Source organism: Dendrobates tinctorius, unplaced genomic scaffold, assembly GCF_039654945.1.
Source record: "Dendrobates tinctorius isolate UK_male_01 unplaced genomic scaffold, ASM3965494v1 ptg000158l, whole genome shotgun sequence".
NCBI classification, from domain to species: Eukaryota; Metazoa; Chordata; class Amphibia; order Anura; family Dendrobatidae; genus Dendrobates; species Dendrobates tinctorius.
Genome location: NW_027361825.1, coordinates 11492668 through 11509309, shown reverse-complemented (window position 1 = coordinate 11509309; position 16642 = coordinate 11492668).

The window sequence follows — 16642 nt, the reverse complement described above, 5'->3', positions numbered from 1 at the left end:
CCATCTGGTGTCTGTGACAGCACACTGCATGCTCTTATAGAATGTCAGTGCAGTGTGTCACAATTGTATAGGTTTTTGTTTTCTATTGAAATTTGTCATATACAAATTGTCTCTTCAGGAAGAGGACCAGGACATTAGCGCCACCTATTGGAATCAGCAATTCTAAAAGTCAATATTGACCCTCTAAGCTTCGCCGCATGTCTCAGACTAAAGGCCAAGCCAGGATTTTAGTTTGCAGACACTGTGTTTTGGGTTGTTGCCCCTCATCAGTGCAAAGATCCAAGATCTGATTTGGCTAGATGAGAGGCTCTGGACTGAGGTCTAAGGGGTAATGTTTCTACAGGTGGAGAGTCCCGCCAGGCATGTCAAAATGAGGAGACATATAAGCCATGGATGCTCCTATGGGAAATTAAATGTAGAAATTGTCTCCTCAGAGAGGAAGAGGACTAGAACTCTACCGCCACCTATTGGAAGCAGCGATCCTGAAAATAAATATTGACTTTTTAATGAGCATACATGGCTTATAATTCTCCCGACTCTGACCTACCTGCCTGGGCTTGCCACTCTCCACAAGGAAATGTTACCCTTAGACCTGGATTGAAAGTTCCCAATGCTTAAGGCCTGTTTCACACTTCCGTTTTTTCAAATCCGTCAAAATCCGTTGTTTTCCGTAAAAAAACGGATCCGCCATTTTTTGCAGGATCCGTTTTTTTTGTCCCATAGACTTCCATTACGGTTACCGCGGATCCGTCAAAAAAACGGATCCGTTTGCATCAGTTTCCGTCAAAAAAACGGAAACGGATCCGTTTGGCGGACACAAAAACGGAAGTGTGAAACAGGCCTAAAGAGTTTGTCCGCTCTTGGGACAGTACACAATGTTTTTATTACTTAAATGCATGTATTTTAGGCTCGCAATCAGTTTTTCTCTTCTGTTTACATTAAAAATGTTGCACCGTTTGGATTTTACAGGCTGTCTCCTGCCACATTAAACTTTAAAGAAGAGTCAGGTCATAGAGCAGCTGAGAGGGGTTAAAAAAAATCAAACCATGGGCTATGTGCACATAGAGTTTTTCTAGGATTTTTTATAGCAGAAACTCTCCAAATCTCAAAACTCCCCACAAACTTGAAGTTTCTGCCCAGAAAACTCAGCAAAAAGACTTAATGTGCGAAAGAATTACATATTCTCCTGTCAGACCCAATGAGCTCACTGATGGGTTCTCAGTGAACTCATTCTGCAGCAATTTTTTTTTAATGCAACCCAGATGCAAAACTTATTTTTAAGCCGCCAATATGTCAAATACATGCATTTAGGTTAAAAAAAAAATTAGATTGAGTTACAATTTTCTAAGAGCCGCTCAGACAATAGGCACCACCACAATTGTTAAAGTGGATGTAGTTCCAGTTCAGTGATTTCTCGCCCGCTTTGCCCAAACAGTAGCCTGTAAGGAGTGTAGCAGGTAATCACATGGACTCGGTTGTTGTATATTCACACCACCTTGACACAAACTTGGGCCACCTCATCTTCTTGTCCTCCTCCAGGGTGCGCAACATTTGTAGCAGGGTCCGGTTAAAGCGTTCACAGGCCCCGATCCCTTGTGGATAATACGGCGTAGTTCGAGACTTATCGATTCCGTAGATACGATACAGCTCGTCCGTCACTCGCCCCTGGAAACAGGCCCCTTCGCTTCGGGCATCCATATATGCGGATTAAGTCCTGACAGATGGCTCTGGCTGCAGTTTCAGCTGTCTGATCCCGAGTGGGGGTCACCACTGAAAGCTTGATGCAAGCAGTACCCATAGCCATTGTGCGAAGTTCCTATCATCAGATAGTCGATCACCAAAACCTCCAAGGGTGCTGAGGTTCAGCTAACCTCAATGGGAGCTCTCTTTTCCGGGGCTTGGCTCACACCGGCTACATCTCGGCAAACACCTTCAACCTGTTGACACAGATGATGCCAGTATACCAGTCGTAGCAGCCACCGAATGGTCTTCTCTACACCGCAGTAGGGACCCCTCCCATGAGCTGTACGACCAGCGCTTCTGGGGCCAGTACCTGCTAAGTGACATCGAACTCTCGAGGAAATTACATTCTTCGACACAGCAGGCCATCTTTCAGGAAGAGCCTTTCCCACTGACCCAAGATCGGCAAAGGCACTGATCAGGCCTTTGCCCCAGAGCAACTCATTTCCTCGGCTTTGCCAGCTCTGTATCGGCCTGTTGCAGGTGCAGGTGTGTATACTCCTCCCAAAACTCCCAGTCCTTTAATAAATTATTTATTTATTTGTTTGATAATGAACTGTGGACATTTGATATTTTTTTTCTCCTTGCCTGACGATACTCTTATGGACTGGGCCCATAAACTGTTGGGCTTCTGTGTTGTTGATCTGAGAGCCTAAAGTTATAAAGAACTCTATATTCCGGGGTCTTTATAACACAGGCAGCACGTGACCCCCGGGCTGCAGCCGGCTTTTGCTTCCGCTGACGTCCCGTCAAGTGCTGTCAGCAGCCGGGGGTCCCTCTTCCTCCTTCCACGCTGGCTGCCAGGCTGTGGGCAGGGTTATCCCCCCACGTCACACCCGGCATCCACCGCGTGCCCATTCACTTGTCGTGACGTCAGTGCTAGGTCACGTGCTGCCTGTGAGCGGCCACGGGTAGCGCCGCTCACAGGCAGTATAGACAACATAAGGTAATTAAAAAATTCATTAGGGGCCCCGGTGGGATACATTGGGGGGTTAATTTAAAGTAGTGGACAACCCCTTTAAAGCTGGATTGTGCTGGAGTAGAAAGAGATAATGTGCCTCACTAGCTCTGGAGTAAGCTATGAAGGAAGGAGAATGAAAGTGGAAAATGCTGTATACTGTAAAGGAAACGTTCATAAGACTTTACAACCGCTATCCGCTGCCGCGGCCTGTTCGCTGCCACCTGCGGCTGCCGCTGCCTGTCCCCACCTGTTGGCTGCGGCCTACACAGTCCCGTCTCCGGGCAACGCCGTCCCACCTCCGCCAGGAGGTGCGACGCAGAGGAACTCTTTAGGGGCCTGCTGTGCCCCCACTTCGCCAGGGCGTAGGAATGCCCGAAGTCTCCGCCAAATCCTCGTCGGCTGGGCTCAGCGGCTGATACGCCGAAGCATTATCGACTATCGCTTCGCCGGACATCAGAAAGGATAAGTGACACGTTGTAGTTAACATTCTGGACCCGTAGTCGGCCATACCGCGGCCCTATAGTGACCGGTCTTTGACGGGTTAGTCGTGTTTGTGTTACCAGTGTATTCTTGTGTTGATCCCTGCGAGGATAACTGTTGTTAACTTGCTTGGTTGCTCGAGATAGCCCCTATAGGCATCTTCATATATATATAAAAGTTACATCTTAAGCATCTTAAGGTTCATCTCGTCTCCCATCTCGTCACTGCACCCCGAGTACCTGCGATTACTACATTTGGCGTAGTCGGCAGGATGCAGTCTCCGAGCGAGAGCAAAGATGGTGTGGGACAGGGGGGCAACGGTGGGCCCCGGCCCAGCCTATCCTTGGGGGCTATGCTGAGCAACTTACCCAGGTTCTTCGGCAGCAATACTGTGCTGTGGAACTGGACGGAGAGAATGCGAGGGCTATTTAGGATGCATCCGCTGACCCCTGACCTAGAGGCAGAAGTGGCCCTAATGGCGTTGGACGGGGAGGCCCGGGATTCCGTAATGTTGAGGCCCCCGGGTCAGCGAAACACCTTCGTCAGGGTGTTACAGATCTTAGAGGAGACCCATGGGGACCCGACTGATGTGGGAGAACTGAGAACCCGGATGTTTAGTCGCATGCAGAAAGAGGGGGAAACAGTGACGCAATATATGAATATTTTGCAGGAATTGTTTGTAGCCATTGAAAGGAAGGACGGGGTCGGCGTGGGGATCGTGGACGTAACATTACGTGACCTTTTAGTGACCAGGCTACGAGACACCCTGACAAAACAGGCTCTGCGAGAGCGGGTGCGAGTGGACCCACATCTGACCTTTTCGGAGATAGGGAAGGAGGCACGTGTTCGGGAATAGGAGCAAGGGGTGACGGTCCCTGTTGGGATTGCTCGCAGTGTCGAAGCATCCGTAAGCGCCCCGGAAGAACCCCACTGGGTACAAGAGATGAGGCAAGAGCTACAAAGTATTAATGGCGAATTGGCCGAAGTGAAGAAAGAGACCACAAGAAGTCGGCTGGGCAGAGAAAGCACGAACCATTGCGGCCCTCACCAGAGTCGGTTCCCAGGCCCACTCGCCTGTTCCGATTGTGAAGGATTAGGACACTCCGCCCGAGAGTGCCCACGTTGCTGGAGGAACCTGCCAGCCGGCCATTAAAATCAGAGGACCCTGAGCTGGGGGAACGCCGCTTGGAGCCAGAGCCCACCTCACGGGGTGGTGGAAGTCGCGAAGATCTGATCGCGCAGTGTCCAGTGGTATGGGCAGAGGTCGAAGGCCGTGCCGTACGATGCCTAGTAGATACAGGGTCGTAAGTAACGACCATGCCAGAGACTTATTTTCGGCAGCATTTTCCCGAAGCAGTGCGGCCTCAGTGGGGGTCCGTGATAAAGTTGGTAGCCGCCAACCAGCTACCGGTTCCTGTCGTTGGAGTAGTCTGGATGCATATTTCGCTATGTGGCAAATCACTCGGCCGCCAGGGAGTGATTCTGACCCAAGGAGACGCAAACGACAAACATCCGGTTACCTTGGGTATGAACATACTGCGAGAGTTCGGCAACCTACTCCTCAATGAGCCCACGCAAGAGACTCTGAGCCAGTGGGGATCCCGCACGCCCCAAGGGCGGGTCTTCCAGCAGTTGGTGCGGGGAGCGTGTGTCCTCCAGGACTGCCAAGAGGGCAAGGTACTGGGGAAGGTGATTGCGCCGGCGGCTCCTCCACTAGTGCTACCACCCGGGCAGACAGTAGTGGCCTTACCTATCCGGGCCCCGGTGCCCCTGGAGGGAGTGGAGATGCAGGTGAAGCCATGCTTCTCGGAGCGCCTACCCTCTGGAGTCCTGGTGGCCCGCACCCTGGCCACTGTGCGGAAAGGGACCATCCTGGTGCGCTGCGTCAACCAAGAAGACCAAGACATCGTCCTGAAGTCACGAGCCGAAATGGTGAAGCTGGTGAGACCTTTGGAAGAGGTGCTTCCAACCCCTGCATTCCAACTAAAAGTACAGGCAGGGGACCCTTGGGCGGTGTCTATCCGGTCTGTTCAGACCACCGGGACCTCGACTGAATAAAAGGGCCAAGCCATCCTGGAGAGAATGCGAGCAGAACTCTCTGGCCTTACCCCGGCCCAAATCCTCCAGGTAGAAATGCTTTTGGGCCGGTACCAGGAGGTATTCGTCAACCATGAGGATGATTTTGTATGTACCACAGCCATCACGCACGGCATCCCCGCTGCAGGAATGGCTCCCATCAGGGAACAATATTGACAGATTCCCCCGCAACTATATAAGGAGGTAAAAACATTACTGGGCCAAATGCTGCGGAAAGGAGTTAACCGAGAAAGCCAGAGTCCCTGGGCAGCCCCATCATGTTGGTCCGCAAGAAGGACGGCACCTTGCGGTTCTGTGTGGACTATCGAAAATTGAACGCTTGTACCATCAAAGACTCGTACCCGCTGCCCCGGATAGAGGAGTCCCTATCCGCCCTGGAGAAGGCGACATACTTCTCGACTTTAGATCTGGCCACCGGGTATTGGCAGGTGCCAATGTCAGAGGAAGACTGTTCGAATTTAATCGTATGCCGTTCGGGCTGGCCAACGCCCCCGGGACCTTCCAACGGCTGATGGAGCGGTGTCTGGGAGATCTCAACTTCGAGGCCACGTTGATATACCTGGACGATATCATCTATGCCGCCACATTTGAGGACCACCTGTGGCGGCTGGGGCAGGTGCTCGGGCAGCTGCAGAAGTACGGGTTGAAGGTTTAGCCACAGAAATGCCACCTGTTTCGTAACCTGATCGAATACCTGGGGCATACCGGCTCCGCCGAAGGCGTTAGACCGTCCATGGAAAAGGTTGCCGCGATCCAAGGGTGGCCTACTCCCGAGACGCTAAAAGATGTACGAGCCTTCCTGGGGTTGGCCGGATATTACTGTCGCTTCGTAAAGAACTTTGCACGTCGAGCCCGAGCCTGCGAGACCTGCTGAAGGGGGCCTCTGCCAGAGCGAATGGATGGAAGATTCAGTGGCCAGAACCACAGGAAGAGGCCTTCCGAGATCTCAAAGCCGCACTCTCGGAAGCCCCGGTGTTAGCTTATGCGGATTTCTCGCAGCCGTTCATACTGCACACTGACGGGAGCCTACACGGGCTAGGAGCTGTATTGTCGCAAGTCCAAGACGGCCGGGAAAGAGTGATCGCTTACGGCAGTCGATCACTCCACGACTCCGAACGTAATCCCGACAATTACAATATTGTGGGCCATGACGGAGCGGTTCGCAGAGTACCTGGCGGGCTCCAAGGTGGTGGTACGAACCGACAACAATCCACTGGCCCACCTCGAAAATGCCAAATTAGAGGCCCTGGAGCAATGATGGGTGGCCCGGATGGCCAAGTTCAAGTACAAGATCATCTATAAAAGGGGAGTGGAGAATGTACATGCTGATGCCCTCTCCAGGATTCGACGTACAACCCCGGGGCACAGTCGAAACGACGAACTGGAAGGAGAAGAGACGCCATTCGCTCTGACACCCGCTGGACTCACTGCCACGACCAGAGAACAATCTCACATAGGACTCACTAGAGGCATGCTAGAACAATCCCGGGACAAGTGGATCCAGCAGCAACAAGAAGATGGAGAGATTGGGGCCCTGCGCCAATGGGTGGCCACTGGCAAAATACCTAACGACACTCAGAGACAAACTGACTCAGGACACTTTGTTAATGCTACGCCAATGGGAGAAATTGGTAATCAAAGGAGGACTATTGTACAGCAAAGCGGTATCGCGGCCGGCATGAGCAATAGCTTGGCAGGTAGTCATACAGGAGCCCAACTTAATGAAGCTCGAGAGGCCCATGAAAAAGGGGCTCATTTTAAGGCTCAAATGACTTTTCAGTGGTTACAACAAATAGCTTACCATCCTCGCTTGCAGACTGCAGTGGAAGAAGCTTGCCGTGCGTGATGCCTATGCGAGCTAACTAAACCACCTGCACAATGGGCCCCAGTACAGACCATAGTAACATCAGCACCCCTCGAACTCTTGATGATTGAGTATTTGACCATTGGCCCTACGCACCAGGGGTATGAACATTGTCTCGTCATGGTGGACCATTTCACCAAATTCACCGTGGTAACACCTACTCGAGATCAAACCGCGGAGTCGGCCGCCTACACGATTTGTAAACACTTTATCCAAGTGTACGGCTGCCCCCAACGGATACATTCAGATCAGGGTGCATGCTTCCTGGGAAAAGTCATGGAAGAACTACACCGTCTGTATGGTATCGATAAATCCCGGACCACTCCGTACCATCCACAAGGGAATGGGGCCTGCAAACGATTTAATCGGACGCTAATCCAAATGTTACGCACCCTGGAGAGCGACCGGAAGGCCCGCTGGCCTGAGTACATCCCTGAACTGGTGTGGGTTTAAAGTATAACAACCGGATACACCGAGTCACCGGTTACACCCCTTACTCACTGGTATTTGGCCGGGAAGGCAAGGGGATCACAGAGGTGGAATTAAATCTGGAAGAGCAACAACCGTGGACAGGGGTCTCGTCGTGGGTCCGGAACCACTGGCAACGGCTACAAAGCCTGCACCGAATCGCCACACAAAACTCCAGGACCTGGAACATCCAGGGGGGACTCTGCCTCAACCCATCGACCTCCGGGCCAGGGATCGGGTACTCGTACGAGATCAGCGCCCTTAGAACAAGCTGGAACCCCGCTGGGAAGAGAGTCCATATCGAGTGTTACGCCGAGTAAGCCCTGACGGGCCAGTGTACGAAAAACAACCTGAAAAAGACGGGGATCTCTCTACCCATACCGTGCACCGTAATATGTTACGGCCCTGTACTTCCACCGACCACACAAGACCAGAGAACACGCCTTAGGTCTCAGAACCTCTGCCAGCAGTATGGGATGAGGACAACGAGGAAGACCTCCCAGCAGTACAAACGGACACTTCAAGGAATATATCCCAGCGGACCCAGTCGACCCACCAGGCCCGACCGACCCGCCACCTTCCACCACCCCAGACGACTCCACCACAGTCGAACCAAGACGCTCCGAGCGGTCAACAGCTGGCAAAACCCCCGAACGCTACGAACAGGATCAGTTCGGATGGCAGAGGGAGCTTTCGTCTCGAGAAGCCGGCCCAGGCCTCCCCAAGCCCTCGCTCGAGGACTGGCGAGCATACAGGATGGGGGAGTGTAGGAGGAGGAGTCCCCACTGTGTGTCCAGGCCGGAACCAAGGGGGCCGTCACCAAGGTTCCTAGGGAGACTGTTTCCGAGGGATATAATTAGAGGATGGACCGCAGAGACTTCTAGAAAGGTCGGGGGAGGAGCTAATATAAAAGGGGCTGAGGACGCCAGCAGAGGGCAGTCGACGGAGCAGGAGAGGAGCAAGGAAGCTAGAGGGCGCCAGAGGGCCAGAGCAAGGAGAGCAGAGCAGTGACCGGAGAGACTGAAGGGAGACGGTACTTAGCCATCCAACTGAGAGACACTGACCGCCTGCCTGCGCCACGACCACCCCCGCCCGACTCCACCCCGCGGGTGCGGCCTGTCCACTGCCGCCCTGCTCCGCCCCACGGGTGTAGCCTGTCTGCTGCCACCTGCGGCTGCCGCTGCCCGTCCCCATCTGGTGGCTGCAGCCTACACCGTCCGGTCCCCGGGCAACGCCATCACACCTCCGCCGGGAGGTGCGACGCAGAGGAACTCTTCAGGGGCCTGCTGTGCCCCCACTTCGCCGGGGCATAGGAACGCCCGAAGTCTCTGCCAAATCCTCGTTGGCTGGGCCCAGCGGCTGATACGCAGAAGCATCATTGACCATCGCTCCGCCGGACGTCAGAGAGGATAAGTGACACGTTGTAGTTAACATTCTGGACCCGTAGTCGGCCATACCGCGACCCTATAGTGACCATTCTTTGCCGGGTTAGTCGTATTTATGTTACCAATGTATTCTTGTGTTGATCCCTGCAAGGATAACTGCTGTTAACTTGTTTGGTTGCTCGAGATAGCCCCTATAGGCATCTACATATATATATAAAAGTTACATCTTAAAGTTCATCTCGTCTCCCATCTCGTCACTGCACCCTGTGTACCTGCGATTACTACATGTGCTCTCCAGCTCAGGGGCTCAGCCAACTCCCAGGCAGATGGAATACACCCTTCCAGCATTCCCTTCCAAATGTGCCTTTTCTGAACGTCTCCTTTCAAGTGCTAATCTGAAGTATTTGTAGTTATGAATTACACTCAAGTTCCTCCTTCTTGGTGTTACTTATAACTCCACTCACATGACAGGCAGCTGTAGCCTGCTTCGGGGACTCCATACCATCATGTCCCGGCTCACACATGTTGCTGCTGTGTCTTTGAGTCTTAGGTGGGAATAAAGTGGTCACAACTTCTATTCCTCCAGTTTCCGCTGTAGGATCATTAGTATCACACACAGCCTCGGATACCGGCGCCCGGCCTTGGCGCATTAAACTTAGGAAAGGGCTCTGCTCTAGCCCTAGTCCCCAGTCTGTCTCCTCCCCACGTTCCGTTCTTATCTATCTTCCTTCTGAACAACTGATCCTTTTTTCTTCCTCTTTCCTTGCAAGCAGCTCCAGCTCACAGGAGGCTGCTGCATCTACGTCCTTTCCCTCCTTCCCCCAGTTGGGAAACTGTCTTCCTCCCCCTCTATGGGGATTCTGACTGCAGAAAGGTCCTCTCTCTGCTTCCCCCTGCGGGGAACTGACCTAACTTCTTGTCAGCTTCCCCCTTTAGTGTTTCTAAGCTCCACCCATGACCCAGCAGCCTTCATGAACCAAAGCAATTGCCATAAAGGGTGCTCTGCTGTTCTAAGGTGTCTGTGCTGGATGTAGGTGCTGGAGTCTGGTCAGATGTTACCATCTTCCCTGGGGAGTGGGATACTACACCTCAGGAGGAGGTGCAGTACTTCTGTGGTGACTGAACCCTCAGGGGCGCCACATAAGAACCTGTAAACAAAGATAGGCCACATATGGGACCCCTTAAATCAGATCCCCTAAAAAAGTACAGAACTGTAGCAGCCCCTGAATTAATTTAGACCTCTAAATGTGCAGGACCCCAGAGTGAGCGCTATTTTATCACATCTGATCGGCCAAAGCAGGCTGAGCTTCACTATTAGTGACTTGCGCAGTGTAATTGGTGACTATTAGGTATTAGGTTACATGATGAGGAAATGATAGTACACCCGAGACCTGCTAATAGCTGAAAACTGACAGCAAAACAGAGCACTAATGGGAGTAAATCCCTCTGCCCCACCTTAGACATGAGCGCGCCAGCATACCCAGAAACTATGTCCTGTTCATGTGTGACAGATGACGAAGCTATGTGCAACTAAATGTCACCGACATCGTTATGACATGTATAAAAAGAAAAGAAAAATATTTATCCAGTGTAACCTGCGCTTTATATGGAGGTTTTCTAATTCTCCAAGCTTGGGCAGAACAATAATGGAGTGTGGGGGTTGCAGCCCCACCATGAACATAATTTCAGCTTTGGTCCCACTGTTGGTTACTGATTACCTTTTTTTTCACTAGGCCTCAGTAGCATTTAACTCGTAGTGAAATCATGTCACGTCACTGCATCGGCTACTCCAAACTCCTTCCGCATTTGACATCTCTGCCATGTTGTCTTCAGGTCCAAAATGGCCACTGAGGAAAGTCTGAATCCCGTCTCCCCTGATGTTTCCTGCTTCAGGATAGACACAGTCCCCATTTTAATTGGAACTGATTTATCTCACGTTAATAGAAACTCAGAGAAGACGAGGTTCAGACTTCCACATTGTTCCTCAAGACTATGCAGCGGCCATTTTGAACATGAAGAGACATGGACACCGATCCCAAATGCTGAAGGTGCGTGGGCAATGTGGAGACGATTAGGTGAAGGGACTATATGTTAGGGTGGTTTCACATTAGCGTTTCAGGTCGCAGTGTCGGCCTGCGCACGGCCGCCGCTAAGCCCCGCCCCTGCCGCGCCTCCTCCGGTAGCTCCGCCTATGGGCGCATGACGCTGCATGCGACCTGCGTCCCCTATCTTTAGCACTGGGGATGCAGGCCAGGTGCAGGTATGCGTTTGGCGGCGCATGCGTCCTTTTGACGCTGCGCCGAGCACACCAAATTGCAACAGGTTGCGTTTGGCGCTGGTCGGCGCACCGTCAAAAGGACGCATGCGCCGACAAACGCATACCTGCGCACGGCCTGCATCCCCAGTGCTAAAGATAGGGGACGCAGGTCGCATGCAGCGTCATGCGGTACCGGAGGAGGCGTGGCAGGGGGCAGGGCTTAGCGGCGGCCGTGCGCAGGCCGACGCTGCGGCCTGAAACGCTAATGTGAAACCACCCTTACAGTGTAGCCCTATAAATGGACGGTCTCACATAGGAAAGTCAGGAAACTGAGCAGCCGATTAGAATGTGGAATATCTGACATATATCTTACCCAGTGAGAGGACATTAACGTGTACTATGGATGTGGTACAGGGGAGCTGTGTACACGTACGACATGGGGGTGCACACATGACTTCTATCTATGTAGTCACTCGTCACATGCACTGTAGAAAGTGTTCTTCCTGTTTTGCTGTCAAGATTATATGACTTGATTGTAATTAAGAGATTTTTTTTACAGCTTGATAAGTACAGGTTGATGATGCCAGTGTCAGGGACGGGTTTAAGGTGTGGCAAACTAGGCAATAGTCCAAGGCTTCTCAAATAGTAGGGGCTCTCGTGAAGAAGGAAGGTAAAGAAACACTTAAGACATTCAAAAGAAGAAAAGAAGCCAGCTCACCTGAAGGCTTGAGTAGTGGATAGCCCGGACCACTGGCAGTCTTCACGCAATGACCAAGGAAAAGGAAAAAGAAAGGTCCAGCTTTGCAAATTCAAGTCCAATTTATTGTTAAAAACAAGTCCAAGACAGAGCAAAAAATGGTGTGTTCACATGAGTAACAAGTAGTAGATTACGCGTTTCGAACAATAGCTTGTTCTTTCTCAAAACAATGGTCCCTCTCATGGCTATTAAAATCTGCCCTCACTCACCTGCTTTACCTCTCTGGTCGCGATTTTGCCGCGGGAGCCCACGCATTTTTTTCCAGCCAATTAACCCCTTAATTTAACGCCTAGACGTCCCAAATTTTACACACAAACCCTAATCTAATTATTAGTCAGGGACATATAAAAAAATACTGTATGTAAACCATGTCTCATTTTTTTAGAATGTTTTAGAATGATTTTACAGAAGCCAGCAATTGAATTAGCGTCAATTACGCTATGTAGAACTCTATGAAATGTATATATATATACACTCACTGGCCACTTTATTAGGTACACCTGTCCAACTGTGTGTTAAGACTTAATTTCTAATCAGCCAATCACATGGCGGCAACTCAGTGCATTTAGGCATGTAGACATGGTCAAGACAATCTCCTGCAGTTCAAACCGAGCATCAGTATGGGGAAGAAAGGTGATTTGAGTGCCTTTGAACGTGGCATGATTGTTGGTGCCAGAAGGGCTGGTCTGAGAATTTCAGAAACTGCTGATCTACTGGGATTTTCACGCACAACCATCTCTAGGGTTTACAGAGAATGGTCCGAAAAAGAAAAAAAATCCAGTGAGCGGCAGTTCTGTGGCCGGAAATGCCATGTTGATGCCAGAGGTCAGAGGAGAATGGGCAGACTGGTTCGAGCTGATAGAAAGGCAACAGTGACTCAAATTGCCACCCGTTACAACCAAGGTAGGCAGAAGAGCATCTCTGAACGCACAGTGCGTCGAACTTTGAGGCAGATGGGCTACAGCAGCAGAAGACCACACTGGGTACCACTCCTCTCAGCTAAGAACAGGAAACTGAGGCTACAATTTGCACAAGCTCATCGAAATTGGACAGTAGAAGATTGGAAAAACGTTGCCTGGTCTGATGAGTCTCGATTTCTGCTGCGACATTCGGATGGTAGGGTCAGAATTTGGCGTAAACAACATGAAAGCATGGATCCATCCTGCCTTGTATCAACGGTTCAGGCTGGTGGTGGTGGTGTCATGGTGTGGGGAATTTTTTCTGGGCACTCTTTGGGCCCCTTGGTACCAATTGAGCATCGTTGCAACGCCACAGCCTACCTGAGTATTGTTGCTGACCATGTCCATCCCTTTATGACCACAATGTACCCAACATCTGATGGCTACTTTCAGCAGGATAATGCGCCATGTCATAAAGCTCGAATCATCTCAGATTGGTTTCTTGAACATGACAATGAGTTTACTGTACTCAAATGGCCTCCTCAATCACCAGATCTCAATCCAATAGAGCATCTTTGGGATGTGGTGGAACGGGAGATTCGCATCAGGGATGTGCAGCCGACAAATCTGCGCCAACTGTGTGATGCCATCATGTCAATATGGTCCAAAATCTCTGAGGAATGCTTCCAGCACCTTGTTGAATCTCTGCCACGAAGAATTGAGGCAGTTCTGAAGGCAAAAGGGGGTCCAACCCCTTACTAGCATGGTGTACCTAATAAAGTGGCCAGTGAGTGTATATGTGTCTCAATGACATGTATATATATATATATATATGTATTCTATGTGTATATATCTATTCTTTTGTTTGAGGTTTAAACTGTCATAGGGCTCCATTATATGTCTGTTTTGCAAGCCTGCAAACAAATCTCGGTATACGGATGCCATACGGATTACATACGGATGCTTACATGCGCAAATTACGCGGCCACACCCTGACAGCGGATGACATATGGAGCACTGTTCAGGGACAATTTCTGTGTATTACGACCGTACAATACGGTCCGTATTTTTATACGTTGTGTCTGACCCCAGCCGTACACGAGGATACGCGAGGATCAACGTCACTGTGCTGACATTATACACATGTCGGTGACGATCACTGGTTACAAAAAAACTAAAGAGATCTGTTGTTGTCAGCCATGGTCTCTGTGTGCCTATTGCCTGGCAACAACCTACATAGATAATAATTGGGCATGTAGACAGGGGTGCCCTGATAATATTGATGGACCCCGGCTTAGGAAAAGCTTGAGGGCTGAAGCAGAACAGAAACCATTAACCATAAGGCTATGTGCACACGCTGCGGATTCTGCTGTGGTTCCGCAGCGTTTTTTGGCCCTGTGGAACTGCAGCAGTTCCACAGACATGGTACAGTACCATGTTACCCTATGTGCTCACGCTGCGTTTTTTTTCGCGTGGTTTTGCTGCGGTTTATAAACCGCAGCATGTCAATTGTTTCTGCGGATTCCGCTGCGGTTTCACACCTTTAAGATAGTAGAGGTGTGAAACCGCAGGGGAAAACCGCAGACCAAACCGCAGGAAAACCGCAGGTCACTTTACCTGCGGTTCCGCACGGAAAAACCCGCAGGTGAATCCGCAGCGTGTGCACATAGTCTAAAGGTCCATATACCCATATTTACATGTGAGTGGAATTCAGTAGATCACGGGCCCACTACATATTGTACTTGCAAGATGGCCGACGACTTAGGCCGGGTCTTCCTATGGGAGAATGGTCTTGTTTCAGGGACCTTAGAGAGTGAATTTCACAGCTCGCTATTACTGATGGATGGCTGGAAGGACATAAGAGGGCGCTCTATGATGGGCTATTAGAGAGAAGTTGTCCATACGTTGTCTTTCCTCTGTTTTCCATGGACGTCCCTTCCTTGAATTATTCATTGCTGTGCACTGCGCCGTGTACAACACGTCATTACATAACACCACGCAAATTGTTTTGATTCCTGAGGCTGTCAGTCAGGTACAAAATCACTTCTAAGACTGAGACCAGAAAAATGTAGATGAACAGGAATTATTTCCAGCTGATAAATAAATAAATAAATGTTGTTCTGCACTGAGTACTTAGTGAGTAATAATCCTAAGTAATGTGCTAGTATACACCGGGGAGGACGACCATGTGCTGAGGAGCCGGAGATGGAAATTCTACCTCTAGATTGTCCTGCCCAGCAGAGCCCCCCACTGTCTGGTCCCATACGAGGGTCTCTAGTGCCTATGCTGCGGTGCCGCCTTGCACCATTATGCTCACTGCTGGCTAACAGTAGTCCATTGCAGTTATAAGAGTCGTCCATACCAAAGTGCGAACCACATTATCCTGCCAGCCCAATAACAGGGCCCATTAAGTAGCTGCAAAGAACCCACTGAGCAATTTCTGCTACAGCCGCGGCCATACATAACCTACAAAATGGACCACAAAAATGGCAAGGTTTAGCTAAAGTTAATTCATGACCCAAAAGAATATGCCATCACTACATGATTAATAGGGGTCTCACTGACGGACACAGACCGAAGAGGGCCCCTGTGCAGGAACAATATATGGGCCCTTTGCAGTCCAATAGATCATCATAACGCACAATTCTACCTGCTTTGAAAGTGGCAATGCGCCCCGTACCTCTTGGAGCCACAGGCTGCACCAACGATATGTCCGCCCTGGAGGGGCCTGACCTCTGGGCCCCCCAAGATTTGGGAATTGAAAGGGCCATAGTGGTACAACCCCTCCACAGTCTTCCCCTTCACAGCATCACCGACTACTTTTTTAGACACTTATCAAATGGTTAAATGGTGCTGTTAGGGGTTAATTTACAGGGATGCACAGGTAGAAGTTGCATCTAGGCACTGAGGGGTCAAAGGTCCCCAATTATCAGTGTAGGGGATATTCTATAGATTTTGCACTTGGGATCCAAAAGGTTTCCAGATATGTCTGTAGATACAAGATTAGATGGGAACTATAGATGTAGCAGCTGATCTGGAGCCCCGTGATTGCAGACCCTATGATGCTGGGTAGGCAAGAGCAGCAAATGGCATAATGGCAGACACAGACTGAAGAGGCATCCTGTGAAAGAACAGTATATGGGCCCCTATATGTGTATATTGTGACAGAAGCTTCTTGCTCATTTGGAGGTGGAATAGACTTTATCTCTTGGCTGTACAGGTTGCATCAATGGTGTTCCTGCCCCTGCACGCACAGCAGCGCCCATCATGTCACCTCTTGCTGTGCCACCCGCTGTGTTCTGTCAGAGTGGGTGGCACTGAAATAGGGTGCGGCAGTGATGAGCGAGGTGAGGAGGTCACAGCAGGTGATCTTGCTCCAGCACATGTCTGTACAGAACAGCCTATTGACTTCTATGGGAGAGTAGTGAGCATGCTCAGTGTTTTGTGCAGTAATTGCTGTGCAGGGAGAAAGAGTTGCTGCTGCTTCACAGCATGTATGAAGTGTTAGGCTGTGTGCACACGCTGCGGATTCTGCTGCAGATTCATCCGCGCGGATTTTGCAAAATCCGCAGATAAATCTGCAGGTCAAAAGACCTGCGGTTTATCTGCGGATTAGCCTGCGGTTTTGCCCTGCGGTTTCACCATCTCCACAATGGTGGAGATAGGAAACCGCTGCGGATTCCGCAGAAAGAATTGACATGTCAATTCTTTCTGCGGTTTCAAAACCGCAGGAA